This window comes from Haliotis asinina, chromosome 6 (assembly GCF_037392515.1).
Source record: "Haliotis asinina isolate JCU_RB_2024 chromosome 6, JCU_Hal_asi_v2, whole genome shotgun sequence".
NCBI lineage: Eukaryota > Metazoa > Mollusca > Gastropoda > Lepetellida > Haliotidae > Haliotis > Haliotis asinina.
In genome coordinates, this window is record NC_090285.1 from 28,097,692 (window position 1) to 28,114,898 (window position 17,207).

The following is a 17,207-nucleotide window of genomic DNA, read 5'->3' on the forward strand; positions in this document are numbered from 1 at the left end:
GGTAGGGTGTATACATTCACAAGTATTTCATGTGTGTGAAAAATGTGACATATCGTTGATCTGATCTGACTGTGACTGTGTCAGTTGACATTCTGTCAGTATCCATGCAATTGCGCACATGCAGAAAGACATCTGGTCATCTTCATTAACTGCTCTCTTAAAAAAAATAATTTCGACTTTGCCACGACCATCCATTTGTCTATTATAGACTGAGTGTCTGTAAGAATGAGAGTGACTGAATCTACAACTCATTAACATGTGCTTAACTTTCCAAACTGTATTCCCGAAGGAAAAAGAAAAATGTGTTCCTCCCTCGTCACATTTTTTCTATCAAAAATTAAAAATCAAAGTCTTACTCGTCAGTTTTGAAAAGAATGTGCCTGAGTAGCATATTTTTATGCAGCCTAAGCATTCCACACAAACAGAAAACCACTGAAACATAATGAGACATTTTAATTGTGTAACAGATCATTTGAAATACATATAATAACAGTGTTTGCAGTTCTTTAGTTTGCCATTTGGCCATCAGGGCTTGCTGCCACTTGCAGTCTTTAAAGTCCGCATAGCCATTTTGTTGAAATCAAACCAATAAACACAAAATAGTCTTCATTGTAGAGAGTTTCACAGTCCCTACAAAATCCATTAGTGAAGTATATGGAGCACAGAGAAGTTTATATTAGTTATAGACTGCTGACATTCCTATGCGGCACTGAATATATAATACTATGAAGTGAAACTGGAAGTTATCCTAACATGAAGGATCAGGAATAATTCCTGAACATTAATACAAATTATGGGCAAGATGCTACTTGAAAAGAAATGAGATCTAATTGACAGAAGACCACAAGGGCCTGCAGATAACTGAAACTGTTGGCCTGATACATTATAACAACCGACGCTGGGCCTCTGGGCTGGCGATCGTTTCGAACGCTTTATCAAAATTGTCACATAAACAGAGAGTCTTTGAACAAGGCAATGTGTAAACACATTCTCAAGTCCTCTCATTAATCCACACATGCATCATTCGGCGACAGGAAGTGTAACCAACTTGTTGTGACAACATTCAGGGGAGCCTACTCCAATTTACCGAGTATTACTCCGGGAGATGCCGATAGTTTCCGACAATAAACTGGTTGAAATACTGTTAAGCGCAGCCGATTTGCGCTGAGAACAAACCAAGTCGACATGTGCAGTGGAGCATGACGAGGCACACGTTAATTAGTACAAATGGTAAGGAAAGCAAGCGAGTGACCAATCCCTGTTATAGAGTATCCCTGCTTATATATTGTTCTTCATGCTTATCCCAAAGTAAACACAAGACAGTGGCTGGTACTTGAAAACTGACTCCATTATACTGATCTTTTAATTTCAGCAGAATTCAGCATGGAACATTTGTGGATGCCATAGCACTTATATGCATGATGTATTAGTGAGTAGTTAGTATTTATTTTTCACATTTGTCTCAATACAAAATCACAAAATGCCTACTCTACTCAATGACTAAGGTTTAAAGTGAACAATGCAATTGGATAAAGGTGTGGTTATTCTCTGTTGAAAATTTAAATAAGAATATTGCTTTCAGTTTATGCCAACTCCAACTATGATACACAATTTATTTTCAGGATATTCCCATTAGAAACAGTATTTGTGACCAGCATTGCACAAACAACTATGGCCAGCAATTCCATGGTATCTATTTTTCTGTGCAGTATGTTATGATTATGTCCATATTCATCCAACATTGTGTGTAAATGTGATATCTCAATGTGATTTAAATATCTTGTTTTCAGCAGTTGAGACTACTGTTTGAGGAATCGTCTGATGATGATGATGACTTAACTCAGCCACCAGTTCTGGTTGAAGACACTGACAGTGACGGCCAGGAATGCAACAGTGAGTATGCTGTTATCGACACTAATCCAAACCTTCAAGTGCCTACTAATCAGTCTCAGTCATCCCATCACCTTACTGCTTTGAATGTAGTCAGTGACCCAACAGTTCAGCATGGAGAACAAGCTTCATCTTCACCTGAGTATGATGTATTTTCCAAGGCAGCAGCCTACTTTCACATAGGTAGTGACTTTGTTCAAGATGAAGAAATTAAGAGTAACGAAGACCGTTCATCTGTAACTTCTGCCGATGTTGCCACACAGACTTTGATTACCGGGGACTTACCATTTGTTGATAACATATATGACTTCGAATCCGTGCTCAGGAATTCAACTCTGTGAACAGTTTCCATCATGTATGAATTTATGAACAAGTTTGGACTATCAGCTGAACATTTCCTTACAAATAATGTACCCAGATTGCCAGGCAGTGTCATTAAGAATGGGCTGATACTCGATTTGGTTGAATTACAAACTACGCATGGTGTACAGAGACATATTTTGAAGAACTGGATATGTGCATTGGTTGGATTAAACACCAATCATATACAGCAGGACGCACTTTCACGAAAATTATATCGATCAGTAGGTACTTTCAAGAAACTTCGGGGCCAGGCAAAAGTCAACTTCAAGAATGACATCTTCGAAATTCCCACTTCAACGTTAAGTACAGCCCCTAAAACATCTTTCTCTGAAGATGTAGAACTTTTGACAGTTGTCAAGCTGGAAGATGAACTCAAAGACCTAACAAAAACAATTCATAAACAAGAAGAACGAGAAGAGGGAAAGACATTGAAAATTCAAGAATTGAGACGAACTGGTTGTTTAACCAAACGTAAACTTGGACGTCTGGAAGGAAGCCTTAAAAATGTGAAGAGCAAAAAACTTAAACTTGAAAAAAAACTTCTTGAATCCCAAAGGAAGAACCGTGAAATGAAAAAGATTGTAAAGAGGAAATCACTGGACATAAGAGAGACAAGTATTTTGAAGAATAGCTTGTTTTCAGTGAATGCTAAATGTGTGAAGCTGAGAAAAGAGACAGAGAAGGCAGCTTCAGAAGTTAAACATTTGCAAGAAGCTAATGACAGACTGAAGCAGGTTGTGAATGAAATGACAACACACGCCGAAAAGGAAGCTGAGGAGACAGAAAGAAAAACCCAGAGACTCAAGGAATTGGAGTCTACATGTTCATTCCTAGAAAACCAAATACTTGATCAGTCTGAAGTATTTCTTTATGACAATGTGCAAGGATGCTACACAGCTGAGACAGTTCACTGTATTAATAACCTAACTGATCTCAGAGTGCCAGTAAAAAAGGTGGGATCTGTGATAAAAGAAGTCTTGTCTCTGGTGGGAAAACAGGCTAACAAATTGCCCTCAAAAAGCATGGTCAGCAAGTGTGCAGAGGGCAAACTGGCCTTAACACAGGCTCATGTTGGTAGAGTTTTGAGGACAGCCAAAGCAACAACACTTATGTCTGATGAAACATCAAAGTATGGTGATAAATACAGCACGTACATCATTGCAGATGAGGAAAGTACATACTGCGTAGGACTGAGAGATATGTCTGACAAAAGTGCAGAGACAACATTGGACACATTTAAAGACATCCTGTCGGACATATCGGAAACCTGTGCAGTGTATGAAGGAAGGGGCATTGTGCATTCAAACGTTGGTTACCACATACTTGCTGGAATAAGAGATACCATGTCAGACGGAGCATCCACACAAAAAGCCTTCAACCAACTTTTGGAACAGTATAGAGCAGACATTCTGCCAACAATTGTCAGTTCCTGGCAAGATTTGTCAGCCAGTGAACAGGAACAGTGCAGCCAAATGCACAATTTTTTCTGTTCCCTTCATCTCCTTGTTGGTATGGTAGATGTGTGTAATGCATCTCTTTGCAACTATGAAGACTTGACTATCAGAGAGGAGGAAGGCGGCACATCTGCTGGGGAGAACCAGCCCACAACCCAATTCATGGATGATGATCCAGAGCCAGTACCTGGGACTTCAACTCAGGATTCACCTCCATCCATTAATGTCAGAGAAAAAATTTCAGAAAGAGTGGAGAAAGTGGTACTTGTGAATTAGCAAGACTATGCTGCAAGGCTCTCTCCAGAGGAATGGATGAGAAGAATGGCTGCCATTCAGATTGGAAGGCATACACTCATGAGAAAGAAGAAAAGGTACTGTTTCCAAGATTCCGTGGTAACAGATTCAACATGATATTTGTTGTTTGCCAGTATGTCTGGTATCACAAGGAAAATATGCTTGACTTCTTTGATAATGTTCATGGTATTACCAATGGACTTCTCCGGGCTCTACGGCGGCTACTGAGTAACAAAGTTTACACTACTGGATGTAGGGTTATGGGTATTTTGTCCAAGGTACTTACATCACCATTCTGGCGTTCAGTTGAAAGGACAAAACATGTGCTTGACCTCAATCATGATTATCAAAGGATGATAACATTTCTAGAAGATGGCATTCGTGATGGTGTGGAGGTGTTGAATGGCAGAAGTCTGTTTGATGATGAACTTGTTGACCGAGATAGGATTTATGACGCTCTACTCAAAGATGTGCAGGAGGACACTTTGGCAATCCAAATTGCGCAATCTCTATGCACAGCAATCAAAACATTGTTGGCTAGAATGGTAGGTGATCACCTAGAAGGAGGAAGATTCTGGCAGCCAACTGAAGAAATTCGTTCACAAAGTGCATCCGTCCCAGCTCATAACAAACTACCAGAGTTTGTGTTTGGTGTTCTGGACCAACTAATGAAGTACAGACCAGCAGCTACAACGCTGGCAAATGAAGCCATGGTGCTGTATTCCTTCAACAAAACAAGAGAATGGCTTAATTCCCTTCCAAAGGAGGAGAGAGACTCTCTTGTCATGGACTGCAAGCGAAGAGGCCCTGCGTTGCGGAGAAAATTCCACAAAAGGCTCGGAGACATAGCTTTAAAAAAGAAAATTGCACTGCGACAAAAAAGACTTGCTTTGAAAAAGCGACGTGACCAGAAATGCCAATACAAAGAGCAGTTGACAACAAAAATCCTCTACTATGGCCTATGGCAATCTAACACACAAGTTGAAGCCAAACTATCTGAAATCAGATCTGTCACAGAAAAAAAGGAAGCTCTGAAGACTCAGTTATTGTTTAGAAAGAATGTTCTAGGACAGACACAACATGACAAGAAAGTTTTTGTCTTCAAAGAAGGAAAGAAGAATCCAACTGTGGCAGAACTGAAGAAAAAGGTCATGAAGCTTGTTCATGCATCATTTAGCAAGCCAACCAAAGAAGCGACTCAACATGGGTCTCCACTCCTAGTTGGAAAGAGAGTCCGCCATACATTTGATGATGCAGTATATGCTGGAACTGTGCTCTCATGTGTACCTGGCCACTCATCATGGTACAACATTCAATATGATGGTGATCCAAGCCTGTATGTGTATGAACTCCGCAGTGATTATGAGAGAGGTGACCTGGAGATCATAGCAGCTGAGGTATCATTCCCATCACTGCTGCATTACGAAGTGATAAGACTGTTTATATATAGACTGGAAAATCTTTGGTAAGTTCGGAGTGATTGTTCACCATGAGTTACACACAAGTACATGAACAGTCTTATCACTTACAGACAGTTGCAGCTTCTGCCTGGAGTTCAACACAGATCATCAACCAATCATAAATCATGAATCAGCATGCCTGTGATCTGCACGGCTTTGATCTACATGACCGTGTTCCTCATGACTGTGATCTGCATGACCTTGATCTGCATTGTTACGATTTGCTTGATTATTACCAATTAGATGATTGTTTCTTCATTCCATGTTTACACTAATAGTTTGTGAGATTTTGTTTGTTCCTTGATACAAATTTGTTTCATGTAATAATAATGAATATAATGAATTGTTTATATGTTGCTGTAAATGGTGGGATTAAACCATAATGAGTGTGGTATTGTTATCCGATAACTTTTGCAAAGTGCATACTGAAGGTCATTTTGTTTGATGATTTTAACATACTAACCTATGTTCAGATTTGTTCTGTTTTACCAGAGACCATATAATAGATTATATATTATATTCTATTATATGGTCTCTGGTTTTACTAACTTAGATACTAACTGCCATTTAATTATTTTCAATGAAAAAATTCAGTGTCAGATTTGCTTCAGGTTTGAAATATGGTATCTTTCATTTTAAAGCATTGTCTACATTGAATCTTCAACAGTGGTGATGCAGGTTGAAGATTAGAATATATCTAAACATGTTACATCTTAACTGATGCAAAACGAAGGTAGCAGCTCACAATATTGAATCTCTAACCTAAATGTGTCTCAATAACTTGGTGTTAAGTTACTGTTTCTTCCAGTATTGACATTGTACATCATTCATGATGTTTAAGCAACTGTTTCTTTCTCCTTATAGGTATGCTGACTTGATGGACGTACTTTGAATCAAAGTTCTTCCATGTTCGAAGAAGAAGTTTAATTCAAGAAGAATCGTTTTTTCTCTGTAAATACCTGTGCTAGTAGAAAGGAATATGAATATATTTGTGGTTTAACAACACTTGCTGAATATAGTTTCGTATTTAAAATGAAGAAGTGTGACGTTTTTTTTAACAAAAATGGAAATTTGGACATTTCACATAGTTGACGGTAGTTGACTTCATCACCTTGTTGATCAAGAACGGATGGACAGAATTTAATCAGGTAAAGTTTGTTGCAATGCTGATGTGTCAGCAAACCATGGAAAAATAGTTGTAAAAATCTGACCCTTTGATATAAAAATGGTGTGGACTTGCTAATTTTATCTGGAATTAATTACATGGTGTGAATAGGTAAATGTTATTGTCTCTGCACAGAAATTACCATATTTAGCGAGTTTATTTGTTTGATAAACCTGCCAACATTTACAATGTTGACATCCGTAGGTGACCCGAAAGGGCGTGGCCAACCTTGCGGTTTTTCAAAGTGACATGACACGAAGGATGTTTGAAAATACCCGTTCATAAGCAGAATCTGAACTCATATACATTGAAAGAAAACGACTGAGTACCTATATAATGCAGATCATGAAACAATATCAGAGTATTTGTAATTGTACCCACCCTTGATGAAACCGGAAGCGCGTACACGGCATGTCACTCGTGGAGGTAAAATATAAACGGGTTGGAAAACGACCATTGATACATTTTCTAAATTGATTCAAATTCCCGTACGATCCATACTATACACCAGAATTACCTTTCAATCATCCTCTATTATGTACTGTTAGTTGTGTTCAAAAGCAGTTGTCATTTGTTGCTTGTGTTGTAGTTTTTTTCCTCAAGTTAGCCGTCGATGTTTTGATCTCTAGTTTAGCAAATCCGAAGTCGATGATTTTCGCGGGTTTTTTGGGGGTTTTTTTTGGGCAAAGAATGTTCTGACACGGGGACACTTATAAATTGTCAGTGTATCGTAACAATAACGTTATATTGTTCAGTGTATATCGTCACAAGAAGTACAATTTTGATGATTGAAGATGTCATGAATAAAATCAGCTTTCATTTCTGCGCCTTTCGCAGAAACGAACGAAACCAGAGCTAGTGTGAGAATGTAACGTACAATAATTAAATTTTTATTGTGTTCATTAAAATTCTGGCAATCTGATTGGTTAACTGGCAACATTTCTTTTGATTTCATTTCCCAATGAATCTGAAAAAATAAGCCACGCCCACCGAACCGGGCTACTTTCGGACCTGAGAATTGTCGGGGAATACCTTTACACAGCGTGGGAATTCCCTTGCACTCGGGTACCTTAATGAATTGAGTAAACATTGAAGTGATACATTGTGGTTAACATAAACAAACAACTCAAGATTATCCGTGAACGTTAATAACGTTGCAACGCCTCGACAAGAGCATGCGCACGTTGGAACATCAGTTCATGGCATCGCAATCCCAGTCACATCACAGCCTCTTTCTACTTAAGCAAACACTACAATCTCAGTTCCACTAACTTCATATCATCGGGCTTCATTTCCAATTCTCACTTTTCAAACTGTCTCTTTCAGTTCGCAGGTAGTAATTCAAACGTTTGAACTTGAAACTTTGCCGATACCGGGACGCGTCACGTTGAGTTGTTCCACTCTGATTCGCCGACCGATGTTAGCTTGGTTGATTGACAGCTGTTTGGGGGGTGCTCTATGCTGATTGGCTAATGGTTTGTGCTGATTGGCTAATGGTTTGGTAGGCGTGTCATGTTATGTAAATGAGTCACCTGAGTCATGTCACGCCATTACCGAATTCTTACACCGAAAATGTTAATCGGTGGTAACAAAGATATCTGTTTCGATGAATTTGATTATGTTTAAAGACAATATTGTTAACAGGGTATAGTATTTGTTGCTGAATTTAATTATAAGGATTGACTTTGTATTTCTTTCGTTGCATTGAAGTATGAAACTAAAAACCAATGTGCAAACTTTTGTAAGAATCCGCTACGCGGATTCATACAGTTTGCACATTGGTTTTTAGTTTCATACTTCAATGCAACGAAAGAAATACACAGTCAATCCTTAAGTAAATGTATTTCATAAAAATTAATGACTGCTTAGAAAAAAATACAACTGTCATCGTCTTTGTGAATCAGTATTTATTTTAGGCATTAAAACAGCTAAACATGACATCTTTTGTTCACGAATTTGGAGCAAAATTGAAATTATTTTGTTACTCCAAACAGCTGAGCTTTCGGGGTTAATTCTACCTGGTATAATGCAGGTAAAGTTTCAGATCAAATTGTTTGACGTGGGTGCATATTTGTACATAAAAAAATCATGTCATGTGGCTCAGTCCGTGGCTCTATACAGCTCTTAGATATTGCACTAGTGCAACCGGAACTGCAAAATGTACCTCATGTTTATGGCCATACTTTTTACCTATTTGCACACTGTCTATGTTCATATTTTACTGTTAAAACAGACTTCATCTGGGAAACAGACTGATGATTCAAACTCTTGGAGCAATGATTACACTGACAGTGATTGAAAGACAGACTCATTTTTTTTCTTGTGATGAAATTTCATGAAGTAATATGAAATTATCATACCAGACCTAGAATAATTTTGTTGTAGTGATGTTTTGAATATGGAATATCAAAACTACAAGTGACAGATAATTAATTGTTGAGCATGAGGTGCAACCTGTGTTAGTCTGTGGCATCAAGGTAATCATGTGATGGCACCAGGGACAAGCAGATTTCTTTTTCCTAATACTGAGCTCTGCAGTGAGTGGTTTTGTTGTCCAGTTTGGAGCTATTTCATTAAGATTTCAATTTGGATTTTTTTTCATTGCCATATGTATATGGCAAAGATGTACATATCAAATGCTTCCAGATCTTAAACGGAAGACCGCTCAGTCCTTGGCATGTTGTTGTTCAAAGAAGACTGTTCTTGATGTTTCTTGTTTATGATGGTTTAGGCCATTGAACACTAAATAATTGGAGTGTATCAGTCTAAGTGAACTTCGTCTCAGTGTATTTCGGTACACTACAACAATGAGTCTAACAAAACCTAGTAGAAGGTCGCGTCAGGTAACCTTTGAGCAGTCAATGACAGTCCAATCAAATGCGAGACGGTTAAATAGATTTAACCAATCAGACAACGGCTACTATTTAGGGATCGGAGGGACTTTCAAAATATTCAGGTCACCGACACAGATCTCTCCACACACAGAAATCAGCATATAACACAGTTATTTGACCTGCAGTAAATAGGTTTTGGGGTTTCTTTTGATATGGTTACCATTAGCTAATATTTCCGCAAGATAACATCCTTGAATATTGTCAAAAACACTATTTTCAGCGACTGTTTACTCACCGTTGTCGTGGCAGTACGTACGCCGTGTGCATCACCCGGAAGCGATCGTACGCTAAATAGCATTCGGAATCGTTCGGGTAAGAACTTTTTCGACATAGAAAGTTAAAAAAGGATGTGCGAATGTGCACTTTTGCGATTTGGTAAGCTGTGTTCTGATTGGTCAATCTCAAGGGTTACCTGACGCGACCTCCCATAAGGTTTTGTTAGACTCAGTGGTGGAGTGTAACGAAAAGTACAGAGGATAAGTTTACTTAGACTGTGGAGTATATAATCATCAGACACTTCAGCAAACAGAAACAATCCTTGAAAGTTCAGTAGACTATTTCATATTGTGACATTGCTCCTAAACCCAGGAAAAGTCAATAAGGTAGAATAATTTACATTTACAGAATATGAAGCCTGTTTACTTTCACCAGAGACAATATAGCTTATAATTATATGTATATGGTTTCTTTTTTTATCAAATGATAACATTTTTGATAAATATACTGTTACCGCAACAACATAAATGACATTAGTCATGTGTGATTCAAAATACTTCACCAGACAAAGAGGTACTGTTGAAAACAAAAATAGCTCATCACCCATATCAAAATGTATTTGATTTACATTTTGGTACGATATCATAAAGAAATAAAATACACAAAATAATACGTAACATCTATCCATATATCTTATGGCATACATGTAACTTGTATTAGAGAATTGTGTAAAATTGTCAGTTTTCCACATTACTGAAAGACATCAATTAAAATATGGTTGTTTGCACGTTGCTAATGCATTGACTGATCCTGAGTGTCTTTGCCCATGTCTATTTGGGAGAGAAAAATAATTGTCATATTCTTAATATCAATTAACATATGAAAATATATGAAAAGATTTAAAGTTGTAACCAGTTATGAAGCATAAAGCATTGACAAATCTATCATAACTATTCAACAAGAGCATTAATTTATGGCATAAAATTATGAATGTGATTTCAACTTGTTCTGAAGTGAGACATAATATTTCCAATCATGTAATATGAACGCAATATTTATCAAATCATCCCAGATTTCATGTGAAACTATAACTGAAGCTATAGTTTATAAATCATGTATACTGCAGTTGCTACTACACTACATCGTCACAAAAAGAAAAGCATGAATGTTATTTTGAAACACAAACGCCACGCCCATATCCGCGCACCTGTTGTTGAGAATGATGTTTGTTAACGTTTTTGTGTCGGACCATGTGAAAAAAAGAATAAGCTGGGATCAACATGCATCACAATTATATCTTTGCTGTTTTCATATTCAGTGGACAATAAAGTAATGTGTCTCACATGAACAAAAATTCAATTAAAATATACTTCAAAACTTGCAGCTGCAGTGTTGATCGACTACTGTTTCCGGGTCACGGGATTATACAAGGTCAAACTGGTTCGGCTATGTGCGAATTATATAGTAAAAATACACCAAGAAATTTCTATGAGTTCTGATTAATCATTTTATACAGTTATTTGTGCGAAATAGCTCCAACTTTTCCGTTAATATTCAATGGTGAATGTATTTCATCAGGCAATCGCTGTTTGTGACATCACATGCGGTGACCTTTGCACTTACTAGAAAACAGTTTGATTTCACGATCTTAATGTTCGTCTGTCTCTCGTCATACCAAACGGAAAATGATATATGAAACATTTGTAGAATGAGAAATTCTCCCTCTTTCGCCTGGTCTGACACAGAAGGGTTCTGTAATCTTTCTTCTGAACAAAAAAGCAATATTTTATGTAGGAGTTGGACGAAGCGCGCCATGTTTGTTTTTCGTACATGTAACACGATCTAACACCGGCTTTTTGCGGTTTTGTACAAAAATTAATGAACCATAACACTTGAAATTTGCACTCATGAATGTTTATAAATCATGTATTTTATTCTGCTATTTTCATGACATGACACGTTTAAATAAACGTAATAGTGCCATTTTAGTAAGACCTGTCATGACATCGACAATATGATTTGTTTACGACGAACGTTTTCCATTATTTTTTTTTTTCAGAATAAATTTTTAAATTACTTCGCGCGGATATTTGCCGATACAAATATACGAAATTAAAGTCAGATACTTATGAAATATCAGTAGTGAGAATACTGAAATCGGTTTGCGATAATTGGACAATTTATACGGTTCCTGATATAAAACGCATCCGGTTGTCAATCGAGTAATTCAGGTAAATTCAGGAAAATTTACTTAATTTATGTTTGTCTTGTAATTAATATCTGTACGTTTGAAATTATCTGGATATTTTTTGATAATAATGTTTATTTTTCTATCTAGTGTTAATGAGCTGAATATTTTTTCAGTTGTTCCTTATTTAGTGACACACCGACTGTTTGAAATCACCCACCCTCTCATCAGCGCCATATGCTGAAAATAATTCAGCAGGCTAAAGGTTATGCTTCTCTGGAATAGGCCAATCAATATACAGCCTGAGACGAATTCTAACCTTGTCCTTTTTGATAAAGCCAATTAAATTATTTATATCATAGACTTTTCTGTCCCTTTTGACAGCAATGTGATTGGCAAAAGAGGATAAATATGCGGATCTCGACTTTGAAATGTCTCACTTGCATCCCAAGTACACTGTCATCAGGCTCCCCATTGTTCTTGGAGCCCTTGGTTTGGTACCTCCCGATCTCTTGGCGCAGATCAGGAAAGTGCCCGGGTTCTCCACCGGGAGCACAGCCCTTCTGACAATTTGGGCAATGCAGAAGGCTGCAGTGTTGGGGAACCTCCATATTCTCCGGAAAGTTCTTGGTGGGTTCGACTAGGCAGTGTTGTTCTTGGAGAAGTCCCATTCGCTCTCTGGGCTGATGATGAGCCTTACTGGCCTGACCGTGCCATGATCACCCAAACCCTCTCTGCTGCATATCAATCTTAATCTGTGAAACATAATAATAATAAATTAACAGAAACTAGGAAATATATTTCCTGGATAGAGCTGTGCCTGAAATTAAGATCATCAGGGAATCCCATGTCTAAACGACAAAAGGCAATTTGGAGAAAAATAAAATTACAGTACAAAACAACAAAAGAAAAGGTACTTCTCCAAATTGTCGATTCCCTTAAGGCAAAAATAAAAATTTGGACTGAAAGAAAGAAAAAATGGGAAAAGAGAAACAAATTTATCAAACAAAATAAACTCTTTAGAAATAATGAAAAGCAATTTTACAGGCAACTCAAGACAAGTTTTGATGAGCATGATAAACGGCCTCCCATGTCTGCCAATGAAAGGTTCTGGAAACAGTTGTGGTCTGTACCCGGCGACTGTAACCTGGATGCACCATGGGTCAGTGATTATGACCATGCAATGCATGAGAAAGTAACTAGGTCGTTTGTTTGTTACATCTCACCAGATTGCCTGAAGACTGTTATAAAGAAGTCCAAATCTAATACAGCTCCAGGGCCTGATGGCATTCGAAACCGGTATTGGAAACTGTTTCCCTTTGCCCAAGTGTGACAGTGCACAATTTATCTTTGTATTCTTCATATTTGTATATTTTTTTGTATGTATGTATTTTGTATATGTTTGCCACTTATATCTTTCTGTGAGTTCACATTCATTTTGAAGAGTTGCAATTTTGAAATGCCACATTAATTAGCCTTCGTGTCATGGTTCAAACTGATGTAACGCACCTGGCAAGAATAATTAACACAGGCCATATACCATTGAACATGTCACTCTTAAAACTCAAGCTATTGTTTATTGCACCAGTAAATGTCTTAATGACACGTGGTATAGACATCCAGACCACAACTGCAATAAATCCAGTCTAATTAACCCCAAGCTAATTAGCCCCAACTACGGTTGTCACGGCCAGGTGACATCAGCTGTAGGAAGTTGTAAAACAAACCGTAATTAAGTCGGTGTAATAATCCTGTCACGGTCACGTGACAACCCTTCCAAAAATTCATTTCGGCTTGTTCAATCAGTGACCAATAGTAAAAATATTCGATCTTGGTCAACCAATCAAAATGGTAATTAAAACACCGATTGCACCTTTTAGGCCAATCACAAAAGAATTCCAACATTGATCAGTGGTGTTTCGGCTATAAAAAGAGGTCAGTGATTTCTTGTCTACACACTTGACCTCACAATAAATGTTGAAACATCTCCCTGACTGATCATTGACTTACGGAATTCTACATTCTATTTAAGGTAAGCTTTCTTGTACAACTCTGATATTATATTATTTAATGCCATGACTAAAATGTCTTATTTATGAATAGAAAGTGGCAATATCATGTATATAGTGTCTTTGCATGAACATCGTCATGCATAATGTCAAAGTCGTTACTGACTGTGTAATAGTGTCTTTGCATGAACATCGTCATGCATAATGTCAAAGTCGTTTCTGACTATGTAATATTGTCTTTGTATGAACATCGTCATGCATAATGTCAAAGTCGTTACTGACTATGTAATATTGTCTTTGCATGAATATCATCATGCATAATGTCAAAGTCGTTACTGACTATGTAATATTGTATTTGCATGAACATCGTCATGCATAATATCTCAGTCGTTATTTGAACATGTAAGTGAAGTAGATGTGCTGTCATGGATTAGTTGTGCCTGTGCTGTCATCATTATGCTAATAGTGAACTAAAGTGAATATTTGGTTCAATAGCAAATATCATTTATATATGTTTTACATAACGACAGCTGAGGCACAATTGAGATATGTGTTAAAAGGATTTGTATGAATATGCTTTCCCATTATGATTAGTATTTGATGTTATGTTGAAAAAGGAAATGTTATAACTGTTACAGATTTAAGCTCGACCATTTGAGACGCTAATTCCCCCTCAAAATGTGTATATTCGATTATTGTTTAAATATCTTTTATGTATATGTATTTATGTATTACACACTTGACCTCACAATAACTGTTGAAACATCTCCCTGACTGATCATTGACTTACGGAATTCTACATTCTATTTAAGGATCTAAGCTGGTTACCCCACACGAACCAGTTGACACAAGCACCACTCCTTCACTGTTTCAATTCTCTTGTGGATACAGGTGATGTTCCTCCGTGGTTCTGCAAAGGTCGCACAATACTCCTTCCCAAAAAAGGAGACTTGACTGATCCCAAAAACTTCCGTCCTATCACATGTCTAAATACTCAATACAAATTGTTCACAGGGTGTTTGTCAAACCTCGTGTCATCTTACTGCTCTTCCAATCAGATAATTTACAGAGAGCAGAAGGGGGCGAGGAAGGGATGTTGGGGGTGCAAGGATCAACTTCTTGTACAGAAAATGATTCTGGAAGAGGCTAAAACATACCACCGCAACCTCTCCATGTGCTGGATAGACTACAAAAAGGCATACGACTCTGTCCCTCACGAATGGATTCTGAAGTCTCTTCAGTGTATTGACCTCCCTGAACGACTACTTGATTTACTCAAGTCTTTAATGAGTTGCTGGTCGACTCAACTTGAGATGTACTCGCAAGGGCAGGTGCAGACTTCGGAATCTATTCCAATCAGAAGGGGAATATTTCAGGGGGATTATTTCAGTCCTTTGCTTTTTTGTCTGTCTCTAAATCCATTGAGTTTTCTGCTCAACAGGGAGGAAGGGTACCATCCCGGACCTCCTCAGCACAGATCCCCAACACCTCTTACTCATCTTCTCTACATGGATGACATCGAGCTCCTTGCCTAAGGAGATACCAATTTGAAAGAACAGGTTCTCCTTGTCGAGTCCTTTTCTAATGATATTGGCATGACATTTGGACTTGACAAATGTAATACTCTTCATTTGAAACGTGGCAAGGTAACTAATAATGGATCGGTCAAGTTACAAAGGGGAGGAGATATTGAGCATCTTGTGGACGATCAGGCCTACACCTATCTTGGAATGCAAGTTCGAGACAAGCTCCAGAATGCCCAGATTCAAGATAAACTTCGGGCCGAGTATAAATCTTGTTTAAAGAAAATCTGGAGCTCTGAGCTAAATGCTCGAAACAAGGTCAAAGCCACCAATACGTTTGCTGTGCCAGTCCTCTCCTACTCCTTTGGAGTAGTTGATTGGACAAAACAAGACATCCAGGGTCTTGACCGCCTGACCAGAAGGATCATGTCAGATAACAGAGCACACCACCCTCGTTCCTCTCTTAATCGTTAAAATATGCCAATCAATTCTGGAGGTCGGGGTTTGATTAATATGGAAGCTCTTCATGATAGAATGTTATTGTGTACTTTTGCACATATTTATTTTTTCGGATGATCCTCTGGTGAAGCACGTCAAGACTCACGATGAAAGCAAGGAATTCCACAGCTATTTTAAGCATGCCAAGGTTGTTGGACACAGTCTGAAATTTGAAATCGATTTTGTTGATGGCGATGTACTGCTGGACGGTACAGTGATGGGAGTAAACCATGTGAAGTCATTCACCAAATCTGCCCAGAGTCGGTCCTTTGTGGAGAAGCTGTCTGAGAAGCCATTGCATCGAGTGTACATGCAGTGTGTGGAACAGAACAGCAATCCAACCGACTCCTTCGCCTGGATGAAGTCGGCTGGTCTCAAATGTGAAACTGAGGGCTTCCTTTTTGCTGCTCAGGACCAGTCACTTCCCACTCGCAATCGCCAGAATGTGATTCTTAAAGAGAATATCAATATGAAATGTCGTCTTTGCAATAAATTTACAGAGGCTGTCCAACACCTTGTCAGTGGATGCCCTTCCTTGGCACAAACAGCATATCTTAAAAGACATGATGGCATGGCTCGCTGCTTTTATTATCGTCTCCGCCATGCCTGTGGCTTTGACTCCGAGGTCCATCCATGGTACGACCCTGAACATGTCCTGGGCGTCCTGGAAAATGCCAGCTACAAACTTCTCTGGAATAGGCCAATATACAGCCTGAGACGAATTCCAGCCAACAAACCTGATCTTGTCCTTTTTGATAAAGCCAATGAAATTATTTATATCATAGACTTTTCTGTCCCTTTTGACAGCAACGTGATTGGCAAGATTCAGGAAAAGCATGATAAATATGCGGACCTCGCCTTTGAAATGTCTCACTTGCATCCCAAGTACACTGTCGTCAGGCTCCCCATTGTTCTCGGTGCCTTTGGTTTGGTACCTCCTGATCTCTTGGCGCAGATCAGGAGAGTGCCCGGGTTCTCCACCGGGAGCACAGCCCTTCTGACAATCTGGGTAATGCAGAAGGCTGCAGTGTTGGGGAGCCTCCATATTCTCCGGAAAGTTCTTGGTGGGTTCGACTAGGCGGTGTTTCCTGGGAGAAGTCCCATTCGCTGTCTGGGCTGCGTGTAGAGGGGGTGAGGGCCCTGAGCTGATGATGAGCTTGACCAGCCTGAGTGTGCCAGGATCACCCGAACCCTCTCTGCTGCATTTCTATCTCAATCTTTAAATAATAATAATAATAAGTCGTCTTTTATAG

General features: G+C 38.5%; 1 long non-coding RNA gene across 1 annotated transcript; it reads left to right on the forward strand.

The window, feature by feature from the left end:
* The first annotated feature begins 1,372 nt into the window (after window positions 1–1,372).
* LOC137287031 (uncharacterized) lies at window positions 1,373–6,494 on the forward strand. Its single transcript, XR_010957008.1, has 4 exons — window positions 1,373–1,429; window positions 1,623–1,689; window positions 1,791–1,893; window positions 6,326–6,494. It is a non-coding gene; the product is annotated as an uncharacterized lncRNA (long non-coding RNA).
* Window positions 6,495–17,207: the final 10,713 nt, after the last annotated feature.